Source organism: Callithrix jacchus, chromosome 1 (genome assembly GCF_049354715.1).
Source record: "Callithrix jacchus isolate 240 chromosome 1, calJac240_pri, whole genome shotgun sequence".
Taxonomy (NCBI): domain Eukaryota; kingdom Metazoa; phylum Chordata; class Mammalia; order Primates; family Cebidae; genus Callithrix; species Callithrix jacchus.
Window position 1 is genome coordinate 100,547,559 of NC_133502.1, and position 14,722 is coordinate 100,562,280.

The window sequence follows — 14,722 nt, forward strand, 5'->3', positions numbered from 1 at the left end:
AGAAGGGAAAAAATAAAAGCTGCTGCCAGACTGCATGCCACACCCATAAACTGTTGCACAGCTGTTACTATCTCCCATGATGATATATTGCCAAACCTAAAACCAAGGTATTCCCAGGGTGATATGCCAAATTCCTTACCCAGGCATTCCTATAGATTCTGTGCATTACGAAAAAGAGGAAACTTGGTTTCTCTCCAAGGACAAAGAGTTTGTAGAAAAGAGAAATTTTTAAGGCATGTGTCTGCTGCCAGAGCTCTAGGCAGAGGTAGTATCCTTGGGAATTCTTGACCTTCCAAAAGACTCTTTGGGATTGTGTTGACAGCTTATCTTCAGAACACAAAGGGAGTGTCTGGGAAATACAAAAACCATCAATAAGTAGCTATTGAGAAAATGAAAAATGTGGTAACAAAATGGAGTAATTTTGTTCAGAAGATCTAAAGTTTGCTTTTACTCCATAGAGTGTATAAAAACAGTGTAAATTAAATTCTCAGGCAATCACTAGACGACTTCTTTTTGCATTCTCTGAACGAGTTGTGAATTTCAGGTACAGTATATACCAGTCAGTCCCACAATTTGCATCAGAATTATTTGATGAATATTCTTGTTACCTTGTGAAGCTAAGAAAGATAATTTATATTTCAGTTGCAAACAAGTGTGCAGAAATGGATGGATCCTACAATAACACCACAACCATAGATATTTGAGCTACCTCACTGAACAAATCTTTATTAAGCTTAATATCTGTTATGTGTCATGTTCTGTGATAAACAATGGGGGCCCACAGATAAATAAAATATTAGCCCTTCCTTATGGGTCTTATTCCCTAGTGAAGAGGAATTCCAGAGTTTAAATGTAATAAATGGATTGTTTTCAATTCTATAATGGAGATATAGGGAAGGCTTCTGACTCACATACTCAACTGCTTTCTTGGAAATATGCCACATGGTTATGACTATAGTCTTAAGATTCACACTGAGTTGGACTTGCATCTCAACTCCACCTCTTACAAACTGAGTGACTTGGCACGTTATGCAGTTTCTATGAGCTTCTGTTTTATTGACTTTAAAATGAGGACAAAAATCATAGTTACTTCACAGGTTGTTGTGAGAAGTAGTTGAGACCATACATGTAAAAAAAAAAACCTTGCACAGAGTAAACCTCCAGTAAATATTAGCTCAGATTATTACTGTATTCCAGGCTAACACTTGGGTGTGCAGAGATGAATAATTTACAATCACTGCCATTAAGGATCTTGCAAGAGTAAGAGACATCCCCCTCTGTAAATAGCTCTATTCAGAGAGATTCCATTGTTCTCTCCTTTAAGAAAACATTGAGTATTTCTCTTTGCCACATCATGATCTTTGATGAGAATCTTACATTTTATAGGCACCTTACAAAAAATATGATATATAATAAATTATGAAATTCTGTCTTATATTAATACAATTATAAATAAATGATAAAACATATATACAGCCTTATATATAATGGCCCTAATTAGCTGAGATAAGACAGAGGAGGAATAGTATGAATTCCTAAATTTTCTCTTCAGATATAAAGTTTCATTTCTTTCTTTCTTTGTTTAGTTTAGTAGTGAGGTAAAACATACATACTATACAGTATGCAAGTCTTTTATGTACAGTTCAATAAGTTTTACTTATGTGCACACCTACTGACCACTTCCCAGATCAAACACCCTTTCACATGCCCCCTTCCAATCATTACTTCCTCACCAAATGGAACCACTCTTTTGATATCTATCTATCTATCTATCTATCTATCTATCTATCTATCTATCTATCTATCTTTCCAGTTTCAGAATGTTATGTAAGTAGAATCAAATATGTACACATTTATCTCTGCTCTCTCATTCAACATTATGTGATATCCATTCAGGTTGCAGGTTGTAGCACTCTTCTTTTTCATTATGTCAGATTCTTTTGGTGATTTTCTATGGGCACGTTAATTTTATCTACATATAATACCAGTTGTAGTTTTTTCTACACTTCTGATCCTTATTTATTTTTTTTTCTTATCTTATTGCACTGGATAGAACATTCAGTATAATAGTAAATAGAAGAAGTAAAAGCAAGACATTCTTATTCTCAGTTATAGAAAGAAAGCTTCTAGTTATTTATTTTAATATTTATTGCCATTAAATATTATTTTTGTATAGATTTGTGGTAAGTACTCTGGCACATTAAGAATACCAACTATTTTATTCTGAAGCATTCTTATCCTTACGAAATCCTTTTTAAAAATCTGTTGTGATAGGCCAGGAATGGTGGCTCACACCTGTAATCCCAGCACTTTGGGAGGCCAAGGCAGGTGGATCACAAGGTTAAGAGATTGTGACCATCCTGGCCAACATGGTGAAACCCTGTCTCTACTAAAAATACAAAAATTAGCTGGGAATGGTGGTACATGCCTGTAGTTCCAGCTACTCAGGAGGCTGAGGCAGGAGAATCACTCAAACCCGGAGTCAGAGGTTGCAATGAGCCAAGATCATGCCACTGCACTCCAGTCTGGCAACAGAGCAAGACTCCATCTCAAAAAAAAGAATCTGTTGTAATCACCATATTAGATTCTCTCCCACTTTTTTTAGAATAATAAATAATATTTATTTCTTTTTCTATTATTACATCAATTTTGTACAGCTGGAATAAAGCCTACCTGGACACAATGTATAGTTCTTTTTTTGTATTCCTTGGTAGCATTTACTAATTTTTTATTTTAAAATTTTGCATCTATTTTAAAGAGAGATCTTGGCTATTACCACCAATAAATTTTAATAATGTCCTCTGGTGTTAAGGTCATGCTGGCCTTATAAAATGAACCACAGCAGTTCTTAGAGGGAAATTTATAGGTCAAAATGCAAAATTATATAGAAATTTATAGATCAAATGAAATTTATAGGTCAAAATATCTACATATATCAGAACAGAATAAAGCCTGAAAATCAAAGATGTAAATGACCATATAAGGAACTAGCAAATAAACACATATTTAAAGTCATAGAAGAAATAAAATATTTAAGAGATGTAATCTATGAAACAGAAAACAAAATAAAGTAGAAACATAAAGTGGGCCAAAGTTTACTCTTGAAAAACAATAAAATTGATAAACCTCTATAAAGAGTGATAGGAACAAAATAGAACAATGTCACAAATTATTATAATATGAAAATAAAAGAGAATATTCCTACAAAGTACACTTTTAAAAAATGTAAATATATAATTTTAAATATTATACCAATAATTTTAAAATTCAGAAGAAATGGACAAATTCCTTTTTAAAATTATCAAAATTGATGAAATAATCTAATTTTTTCATATTGTTGATGAATTGACTATAAATCTAAAATTTTCTTGCAAAGAGTATTTCATGCCTAGATAAATCCTCTGGTGAATTTATTGCAAACATATAAAAAAGAAATCACACTATAGAAGAGTCAGCCATAATTTTAATGTTGCTCCTTTAAAAGTCATGTATATTTTTTCCCATAGATGCTTTTAAGATTTGCTCTTTGTTTTTAGCTTTCAACAGTTTTACTATGATGTGTCTAGGTATGATGTTCTTTGATTCGCTCTGCTTTTGATTCATAGATATGCTTGAATCAGCGGACTTCCAACAATTTTGGATAATTCTAGGCTATGATCTCTTCAGAGAATCTTCTCTCCCTTTCTATCTCATTTCTTTTTCTGGACTCCAATTACACATAAGTTTAATCTTTTTACTGTGTACCTTATATCTCCTATGGTTTTAAAGTAACTCTCTGTGTTTCTTGTCTCTCTTTGTCTCTGTCCTTTTCTTTCTCTCCTTCAATCTAAACATTTCTACTAACCTTTCTTCTTATATATGAATCCTTTTTATATTATTCTAATCTGCTGTTAAATACATTAATTATAAATATTTCTATTTTGTTATTTTTATAGTTTCTCAATTTGCTGTGTAATTATCCACCTTTCCTCCCTATTTTTCTTGAATACATTAATCATAATTATTTTAGAGTTCATATCATGTAGTCCCAACAGCTGCATCACTTATAGATCTACTCTCTACTTTTTGTAGATTTGGTTATTTTTCCTGGCATCCTGGCAGTCTTTGAATGAATGCTAAATAATGTGTATGAAAATCCTAGTGGTCCTAGGTAATGTTATCTACCCTAGAGAGAATTTCGTTTTTATTTGTCACACATTAGAATACAAGTATTTCTCCTTGATCCAGTAAAGACTAGTCTATTTCTGGTTTTCTAGCACTCCTACAGAGTAAGCTTTCAGGGTTTGCCACAAAACTCCAAGAGTATTTATTAAGTCCCTTAGCAAATCTCAAAGCTGTGATAATCTCTGCTTAGCTTTTTAATGGTTGCTTTATACTTATTTTCAAAGACTCTTGCCCTGCTTAATTACTGATTGGTGGTCACAAAATGTCTTGAGAGGAAATTTCCCTCAGAATGTAGGTCTCACTTTTCTATGGTTCTCTTTTCTTGTAGGAGGGGGTGAATTGGGAGTGCCAACGTGGCAAAGGAGATGGAGCAGTTGGGAGGTGTGAAATTTGAAAGCTCTGCTTCCTTTATCAGCCAGGAGGCTAGTATCCTGGGGCGAGTTCTCATTCCTGTTCACCGCTGCCTGGAAATGAACTCAGTGCTGTTGGGGGACTGGCCTTTTGGCCTGCTTAGGAGCTGGTGAGGCCTGTAACTGCCGGTTTTCCCTCACTTCCCTGGCAACCTTCAGGACATAGCAGAGGCAGCCATAATCCCCCTGGGAACATTACTCCATTGGCCTGGGCACCATGCCCCCATCCTTCACAGCAGCCATAGCAAGCCTCATCCAAGGAGAGTCTGAGCTCAGACACATCTAACCCTGCCCCAACCTGATGATCTTTCTCTACTCACTGTGGTATCCAGAAGACAAAAGACATAATCTCTTGGGAACTCTCAGGCCCCACCCTCTGCCTGATCCTTCCTATGTTACTGCAGCTGATACTCTCTTGAAAGCCCCATCTCCTGGCAGGAGGCCAACCAGCACAACACTAGTGCAATAAGCAAAACTACAAACCAAATACCCTCACAGGGTCCATTTCACTCCTTTGCCATCTCCTCTGGAGCAGTTGCTGGTATCCATGGCTGAGAGAAATGAAGACTGTTCACATCATAAGACTGTGCAGACACCCACCAGTACCAGCCTGGTGCCTGGTAGCTCTGCAGAGTGGCTAGATCCAGAAGAGAAATAACAATTACTACAGTTTAGATCTCACGAAGCTACATCCATAGGGGAAGTGGGAGAACACTACATTAAGGGACCACCCTGTGGGACCAAATAATCTGAACAGCAGCCTTTGAATCCCAGATCTTCCCTCTGACATAGTCTACCCAAATTAGAAGGAACCAGAAACATGATTCTGGTAATATGACAAGACAAGGCTCTTTAACACCCCTAAAAGATCACACTAGCTCACCAGCAACTCTAAACCAAGAAGAAATCCCTGAATTGCCAAAGAATTCAGAAGGTTGATTATTAAGCTAATCAAGGAGGCAGCAAAGAAAGGTGAAGTCCAATTTAATAAAATAAAAAGAAATGCAATATATGAAGGGAAAAGTCTTCAGTGAAATACATAGCATAAATAAGAAATAATCACAACTTCTGGAAATCAAGGACACACTTAGAGAAATGCAAAATGCCCTGGAACATCTCAGCAATAAACTGGAACAAGAAGAAGAAAATTTCAGGGCTCAAAAACAAGGTTTTCAAATTAACACAATCTGTCAAAAACAAAGAAAAATAAATAAAAAAAAAACACAAGAAAGCCTCCAAGAAGTTTGGGACTATGTTAAGTGTTCAAACCTAAGGATAATTGGTGTTCCAGAGGAATAAGAGAAATCTAAAAGTCTGGAAAACAGATTTGAGGAAATAATCAAGAAAAATTTCCCCAGCCTTGCTTGAGATCTAGATATCCAAACAAGAAGCTCAATGAACACCTGGAAAATTCATTGCAAAAATATCAATTGCCTAGGCACATAGTTATCAGGTTATCTAAAGTCAAGCACCAGGTAACCTATAAAGGAAAGCCTATCAGATTAACAGATTTCTCAGCAGACACTGTACAAACTAGAAGGGATTGGTGCTCTATCTTCAGCTTCCTTAAACAAAACAATTGTTAGTTAACAATTTTGTATCCAGTAAAACTAAGCTTCATAAATGAAGGAAAGATATAGTCTTTTTCAGAAAATCAAATACTGAGATAATTTGCCCCTACCAAGCCAGCATTGCAAGAACTGTTAAAAGGAACTCTAAATCTTGAAACAAATCCTCAAATACACCAAAATATAAACTCTGTAAAGCATACATCTCACCTATATGACAAAAACACATTGCATAAAAAACAAGGTATTCAGACAACAAATAGCACAATGAATAGAACAATACCTCACATCTCAATACTAATATTAAATATAAATGGCCCAAATGCTCCACTTAAAAGACACAGAATGGCAGGATGGATAAGAATCTACCAACCAAGTATCTGCTGCCTTATCTAACAAAGAAAGACTCACATAAACTTAGGGTAAAGGGATGGGAAAAGATATTCTATGTAAATAGACACCAAAAGCAAGCAGGCATAGCTATTCTTATATTAGAAAAAACAAACTTTAAAGCAACAGCAGTTAAAAATGACAAAGAGGGACATTCTGTAATGATAAAAGGATATGTCCAGTGGGAATATATCACAATCCTAAATACATATGCACATAACACTGGAGCCCCCAAATTTATAAAACATTATTACCAGACCTAAGAAATGAGATAGAAACACAACAGACTTTAATACTTCACTGACAGCACTAGACAGGTCATCAAGACAGAAAGTCAACAAAGAAACAATGGAGTTAAACTTTGCCTTAGAACAAATGGACTTAACAGATATTTACAGAACCTTTTACTCAACAACTACAGAATATATATTCTATTCATCAGCACATAAAACATACTCCAAGACAGACTAGATAGACTATATGATGGGCCACAAAACAAGTCTCAATAAATTTAAGAAAACTGAAATTCTATCAGGTACTTTCTTAGACCACCATGAATAAAAACTGGAAATTGACTATAGAAGCAACCTTCAAAACCATGCAAATATGTGGGAAATTAAATAATCTACTCCTGAATGATTGTTAAGCCAACATTGAAATCAAGATGGAAATTAAAAAATTCTTTGAACTGAATGATGATAGTGACACAATCTACCATAACCTCATGGATATAGCAAAGGCAGTGCTAAGAGAAAAGTTTATAGCATTAAATGCTTACATCAACCAGTCTGAAAGAGCACAGACAATCAAGCTCACATCTCAAGGAACTAGAGAAACAAGAATAAATGAAACACAAACACAGCAAAGAAAAGAAATAACAAAGATTAAAGCAGAACTAAATGAAATTGAAACACACACACACACACAAATACAAAAGATAAACAACACAATAAATTGGTTCTTTGAAAAGACAAATAAAATTGATAGACCATTGGTGAGATTAACCATGAAAAGAAGAGAGAAAATCCAAATAAGCTCAATTAGAAATGAAATGGGAGGTATTATCACTGATATCATAGAAATAAAAGAAAGATCATTCAAGGCTACTATGAACACCTTTATACACATAAACTAGAAACCCTAGAGGAGACAGATACATTCCTGGAAACATAAAGTCCTCTTAGATTAAACCAGGAAGAAATAAAAACTCTCAACAGACCAATAACAAGCAGTGAGACTTAAACAGTAATTTAAAAATTTCCAACAAAAAAGGTCCAAAACATTGATGAAAAAAAACATAAAAAACACAAACAAATGGAAAAACATCCCATGCTCATGGATGGATAGAATCAATATTGTGATACTTACCATACTGCCAAAAGCAATCTACAACTTCAATGCAATTCCCATCAAAATATCATCATTCTTCACAGAATTAGAAAAAACAATCCTAAAATTAATGCAGAACCAAAAGAGTCCACATCACTGAAGCAAGACTGAACAGAAAGAATGAATCTGGAGGCATTAACTATACTCTAAGGCCAAATTATACTATAAGGCCATGGTCACCAAAGCAGTATGGTACTGGTATATCAATTAGCACATAGACCAATGGCAGAATTGAGAACCCAGAAATAAAGCCAAATACCTACAACCAACTGATTTTTGACATTGCAAACCAAAACATAAAGTGGGGGGAAAAAGCCCTGTTCAATAAATTGTGCTGGGGTAACTGGCAAGCCATATGTAAAAGAATGAAACTGGATCCTCATCTCTCACCTTATATAAAAATCAACTCCAGCTGAATCAAGAACTTACATCTAAGACATGAAACCATAAACATTCTAGAAGATAATATCAAAAAACTTTTCTAGACATTGGCTTAGGCAAAGACGTCATGACCAAAAACCAAAAAGAAAATGCAACAAAAACAAAGATATATAGAAGGGATTTAATTAAACTAAAAAGATTCTGCACAGCAAAAGGAACAGCAGAGTAAACAGATCAGCCACATAGTGGGAGAAAATCTTCACAATCTATACATTTGACAAAGGACTAATATCCAGAATCTACAAAGAACTCAAGTAAATAAGCAAGAAAAATACAAACAATCCCATCAAAGCTAAGGACATAAACAGACAATTCTCAAAAGAAGATACACAAAGGCCAACATATATGAATAAAATGCTCAACATCACTAATTATCAGGGAAATGCAAATAAAAACCACAATGCAATATGATGTCATTCCTGCAAGAATGATCATACTTAAAAAGTTACAAGGTAATATATGTTGGCATGGATGTGGTGAAAAGGGAACATCTTTACACTGCTGGTGGGAATGCAAACTAGTACAACTACTGTGGAAAATTGTGTGGAGATTCCTTAATGAACAAAAGTAGAACTATCATTTGGTCCAGCAGTCCCATTACTGGGGGTATCTACTCAGAGGAAAAGAAGTCATTATTAAAGGAAATAACAAAGATTGGAGCAGAACTAAAACAAACTGAAACAGAAAACAAAATACAAAAGATGAAACAAAAATCTGGTTCGTGGAAAAGATAAATAAAATTGATAGACCATTACCAAGATTAACCATGAAAAGAAGAGAGAAGATCCAAATAAGCTTAATTAGAAATGAAACGGGAGGTATTATAACTGATACCACAGAAAAATAAAAGATACTCACACATTACATATTTATAGCAGAACAATTCATAACTGCAAAAATAATGGAACCAGCCCTAATGCCCATCAATCAATGAGTGGGTAAAGAAGTTTTGGGTATATATAGCACAGATACTACTCAGACATAAAAAGGAACAAAATAAAGGCATTTACAGTAACCTGGATGGATCATTATTCTAAGTGAAGTAACTCAGGAATGGAAAACCAAACATCTTACATTCTCACTCATAAGTGGAATCTAAGCTATGAAGACGCAAAGGTGTAAGAATTTGACATTGGACTTTGTGGACTCTGGGGAAAAGGTAGGCGGGGCATGAGGGATAAAAGACTACACATTGAGTCCAGCGTATACTGCTCAGGTGATGGGTGCACCAAAATCTCAGAAATCACCATGTATTCATGTAAGCAAACACCATCTGTTCACCAAAAACTGAATGAAATAAAAGTAAATAAACAAATAATTTTTAAAAGATTGGTAGGCATATTGCTCATCACCAGCCATTCTGTTATAGCAAAATATGTAGAGTGGCAGTCTGTGGCAAAGTCCATTACCATGTGGCAGTGCTTCTGTTGCTCTATACATGCCTAATGCCCAACTAGTAACAGTAATACTAACAGTAATGTTAGTAATACTCTTTTCCTGACACACATCATGCTGCAGGAAAACACCAATGACAGACTGAAAATTTCCTCTATCATGCATTTTGAATAATTAGCAGGAAAAAAAATCACTTTTCATCAATGTACATTCCACATATTAGTCAAGACCTGATTCAGATCTAACATACCAATGATTTTGCCGATTGAAAAGCAAAATATCTCCCAGAACACACACATTGTATTCATTTAATAGTCCATGATATACAACTGTCCTATGATAGGGAAGTTTAGCCAATGATTATTATGCTTTCATTCTAAACTCACTATTTGTTATTAACTTTGAAGCTAGTTTTACCAGCTTACTTAGAAAAAGTATGACTTGCACCTATACAATAGTACCCCTAATCTGAGGTTTGACTTTCTGCAATTTCAGTATCCTGTGATCAACCATGGTCCAAAAATAGTCAATGGAAAATTCCAGAAATAAACAATTCATGAGTTGCAAATTGAATGACATTCTGAGTTATGTGATGTAATTTTGTGCCATTTTGTTCTGTCTTACCTGGTACATGGATCGTCCCTTTGTCCAGTGTATCCACACTGTCTATGCCACTCACCCATTAGTCACCTAGAAGCCATCTCAGTTATCAGACTAAGAAAAAACATAGTAGGCCGGGCGCGGTGGCTCACGCCTGTAATCCCAGCACTTTGGGAGGCCGAGGTGGGTGGATCACGAGGTCAAGACATCGAGACCATCCAGGTCGAAATGGTGAAACCCCGTCTCTACTGAAGATACAAAAAATTAGCTGGGCATGGTGGCGCGTGCCTGTAATCCCAGCTATTCGGAAGGCTGAGGCAGGAGAATTGCCTGAACCCAGGAGGCGGAGGTTGTGGTGAGCCGACATCGCGCCACTGCACTTCAGCCTGGGTAACAACAGCGAAACTCCGTCTCAAAAAAAAAAAAAAAAAAAAAGAAAAGAAAAGAAAAAGAAAAAACATAGTATACGTAGACTTCCGTGCTCTGGTGTTAGGCATCCACTGGGCGTTTTAGGACAACGGGATTCCTAAGGGGACTCAAAGGAGGGGGCTCCTTTTGTTGCAAGGAATGTAAACTTGTAAATCATGCCTTGGTAGTTTTATATTTCCACTTGTGTTGGCAATAAAATCCAGCAATTAATTATTATTTAAGTATTTCTATAGAAAAATATCATTTTTAAAGCCTGAGAAGTACATAGTACTTGCATGCAAAGCTCTGATGGTCTCATGCCACTATTTAATCAAGTTTTATAAAAGGCAATTTACTACATACTAGGGTCAAAATGATCATTGGCCTTATTAAATAAACTGTTTCTGTGTTTATATTTGGATTTCCTATTTTCACTTTAATATATAAACAGCTTCTAGCTGTTTTTCTCTTGTCTAAGCATACACATAATCACATTCTAAATTCATTCTGAATCCTGGTCACTAAAGATGATTATAGTGGTGGTATATTTATGTCAATACTTTTATAACTGTCTTTATGTTTTCATAAACTACTTTTGTGCGATTGCTCTTTTTATAAAATTAGAAATTGAATGATAAATTCCAAGAGTGACAATGCAAAAAGTCAAATGTAACAAATGCAAATGGTAACATGCTAATAATGTGAAAATAAGTTGACCTAAGTGCACTGCATCCCATTAACTGAATGGAAGCAGAGACCTGATAAGCAGAGTTCTTGCAGCATGTAGGCCACTTTCAGGATGCTAATGACTATTAAAACCATAGCATACTTCAGTGAGAATTACATTTAATCTTATGTTTTAAGTGTGTTAAATATTTGTGAATGAAGGCTTTTAAGTTTTCTTTTTCTTCTGAAATTCATAAACTATTTGTCCCAAAGCCACCAGAGGACAGGAGTGATTTATGGACCACGCTTTAAGAAACACTGCTTTGTGTTATGCTGTGGTCTTCGAAACTGAACCCAAAACTTTCACAACCCATCTAGCCAGTTTTAGGACCCATGAAAATCTAATTAGTAATTCAGTTCAAAGTGCCCCATTTCCTAGCTTGCTCTATTACAAATTTTAAAAAAAGTTTTGCCCAAAACAATTATGAAAGTTATGGCTAGCATTTTCTGAGACTTAAATTTAGATCTCAGAGTTCCCCTTTATTTTTTGATTCGTTCTTGGGCTTACAATTACCCCACGTACTAACAACACTTTTAAACAGAGGAACCTAGTGAAGGGAGCAGCTTCACTAAAGGATTTCTGGATACTGAAGTTCCAGGGATATCTTCTCTGCAATGCAGAGCTTTTAGTAAAAGAATAATATGTGAAAAGTCAGAACATTTACTTCAGGAGCATAGCTACAAGCTGGGAAGGTGTATGAGTTGGGTCCCAGACACTAGAGCTTGTTTTCCTGACATTTGTAAAATTTTTCAGTTTTATCATATTGCCTGAAATGAACAAATGAAACGAAAAGATTCTTTGGGGCTGATTTCCATGCTACTTTAAGGTGCAAATAGCCTGAAATGCCTATGAGGTCATTCATACCTTATTGCAAATTATTTTGATGATCTGGAATTCCTTATGATGACAACAATGCATTTTGATTAAGATGAGTGAAGCATCCCATACTTGATAATGAAAAAGGACAGTTTCATAATAAAACAGTTTAGGAAAACATGAAACTGCGAGGACTTGCAAGGTGACTATGAGAAAGTGAGGAAAAAAAATATAGATGAGTTTCTAGAAGAGGGTACCAAACCAACTTTGTCTCTTTCAAGTTGTTGCTTGGGATAACCTTACCAGTAATGCGAGAAGTAACTTTTTTTCCCCTTCTTCTCATTCCTTCATTCTTTGGGCTCATATTCCTAGGCTCCTATAAAATGGCAGACAGGTTTGCATTTTATAACACAAAGGGTTTTTTTTCCCCCCCTAATGTAATACTTTATATTATAGGCTACATTATGGGTTAAAAAGTTTTTGGGAGGCCGGGCTCGGTGGCTCAAGCCTGTAATCCCAGCACTTTGGGAGGCCGAGGCGGGTGGATCACGAGGTCAAGAGACCGAGACCATCCTGGTCAACATGGTGAAACCCCGTCTCTACTAAAAATACAAAAAATTAGCTGGGCTTGGTGGCACGTGCCTGTAATCCCAGCTACACGGGAGGCTGAGGCAGGAGAATTGCCTGAACCCAGGAGGCATGAATCGCTTGAACCTGGGAGGCAGAGGTTGCAATGAGCTGAGGTCGCACAATTGCACTCCAGCCTTAGCAACAGAGCAAAACTTGTCTCAAAAAAAAAAAAAAAAAAAAAGTTTTGTGAGAACCTGTTCCCCATATATAACATTCCTTCTACCAGAAATCACAAATTGAATTCCAAACAACTGGATTGTAAATACATATTTGATAGGAAAGATTTCAGACGCGAGGCACCACCCAGCGAGCTTAACCCTGCCTGGGGGGTGGGGCCACGCCCAGGGGCGAGGCTTTATCCAGGGACCCGGCCTTCCAGGGACCCGGCCTTCCAGGGACCCAGCCTTCCAGGGACCCGGCCTTCCTGGAACCGCTGTTGGGCCTCCTCACCGCAGCGGTGTAGGCCACGAATCTCACCTCAGGCTTCTGGATTCTGTCTCCATCGTTTCCCGAAGACAAGAGCTGAGATTTGCTTTAACAATATGGTCCTGGAAAAGGTTTCTGGTCACCGAGTGCCCTTCCTCCCTACCCTGACTGAAGTATCCTTCCCTTCGTCCGCCATTTTCAGCTTAAGGGCCCGCGCGTCTCGCGACCCGGGATCCCCAGCCCAACTCCAACGCCTCGGAAACTGCTCGGAGTCCTGAGGGCGGCGCTGCAAGGATACTCGATGGAACTCGGTGGAGAGAATTAGAGTAACAACACTGACAGCTCATTAAGGCTTCACTTTGCATTGGCTGCCTGGCTTTGTATGAGTAATCTAATCTGAATCTCAGATTTCTCGGTTTTTTTTTTTTTTTGAGATGGAGTTTCGCTCTTGTTACCCAGGCTGGAGTGCAATGGCGCGATCTCCGCTCACCGCAACCTCCGCCTCCTGGGTTCAGGCAATTCTCCTGCCTCAGCCTCCTGAGTAGCTGGGATTACAGGCAAGCGCCACCATGCCCAGCTAATTTTTTGTATTTTTAGTAGAGACGGGGTTTCACCATGTTGGCCAGGATGGTCTCGGTCTCTTGACCTCGTGATCCACCCGCCTCAGCCTCCCAAAGTGCTGGGATTACAGGCTTGAGCCACCGCGCCCCGCCAGATTTCTCGTATTTTGTGGGGAGATACTAATCTCTGCTAGTAGCGTTGGCCTGAGTACTGCAATGAACTAGTAAAGAGCTTCGTTCGGTTAAGGGCCAAAGTTAAGGAACGGGCCAAGGTCTCTGATGCAGTTACAGCATGGGCTTTGTCAGACACTAGAGACCCCAGAGGAAATGCCTGCGCTGGACAGAAGGACAGGGTAAAATGCCAAATGCTGGTCCATACATAACATTAAGAGATCATCATCCCTCTCTGTAGGATCCGTAACTGGAAGAAGGATGCTCTCTCTACATTTGTTGTTTTTCAGAGGCGTCAACAAGTGCTTTAATCCCCTTCGCCCAGGGACCCAGAAGTGAGTCCATTAGGAACGGTGGGTGGGAACCCCAGGTAAAGGACTACCAAGGCGCAGTGCCAATGGACGGAGATTACGTGTTCTCCTGAGAGTGTAGGCAACCATTTGTCATGCCTTTCAAGATCCAGGACAGGAAGACAGGAGGTTCCCCAGCAGAGAGGGCTGCAGGCTTTTGCAGGACAGAAAATCTCAGGTAACTGTCTTTAATTACACAAATATTAATATATTCATGCATTTATCGACAGCCTACTACGTGTCTGTGTTTCTTGTTAGGAATATCGCCATGTTTGCC

At 37.4% G+C, this 14,722-nt stretch overlaps 1 long non-coding RNA gene across 3 annotated transcripts in view; it reads right to left on the reverse strand.

The window, feature by feature from the left end:
* LOC118154488 (uncharacterized) overlaps positions 1–13,577 on the reverse strand; it is a 73,798-nt gene extending 60,221 nt beyond the window's left edge. For all 3 annotated transcript variants that reach the window (XR_004744429.3, XR_004744430.3, XR_013526510.1), the window contains exons 1-2: positions 13,416–13,577; positions 12,612–12,684 (exon numbers count right to left, since the gene is read on the reverse strand). This is a non-coding gene — a long non-coding RNA (uncharacterized LOC118154488). The remainder of the gene's footprint in view (positions 1–12,611; positions 12,685–13,415) is intronic.
* Positions 13,578–14,722: the final 1,145 nt, after the last annotated feature.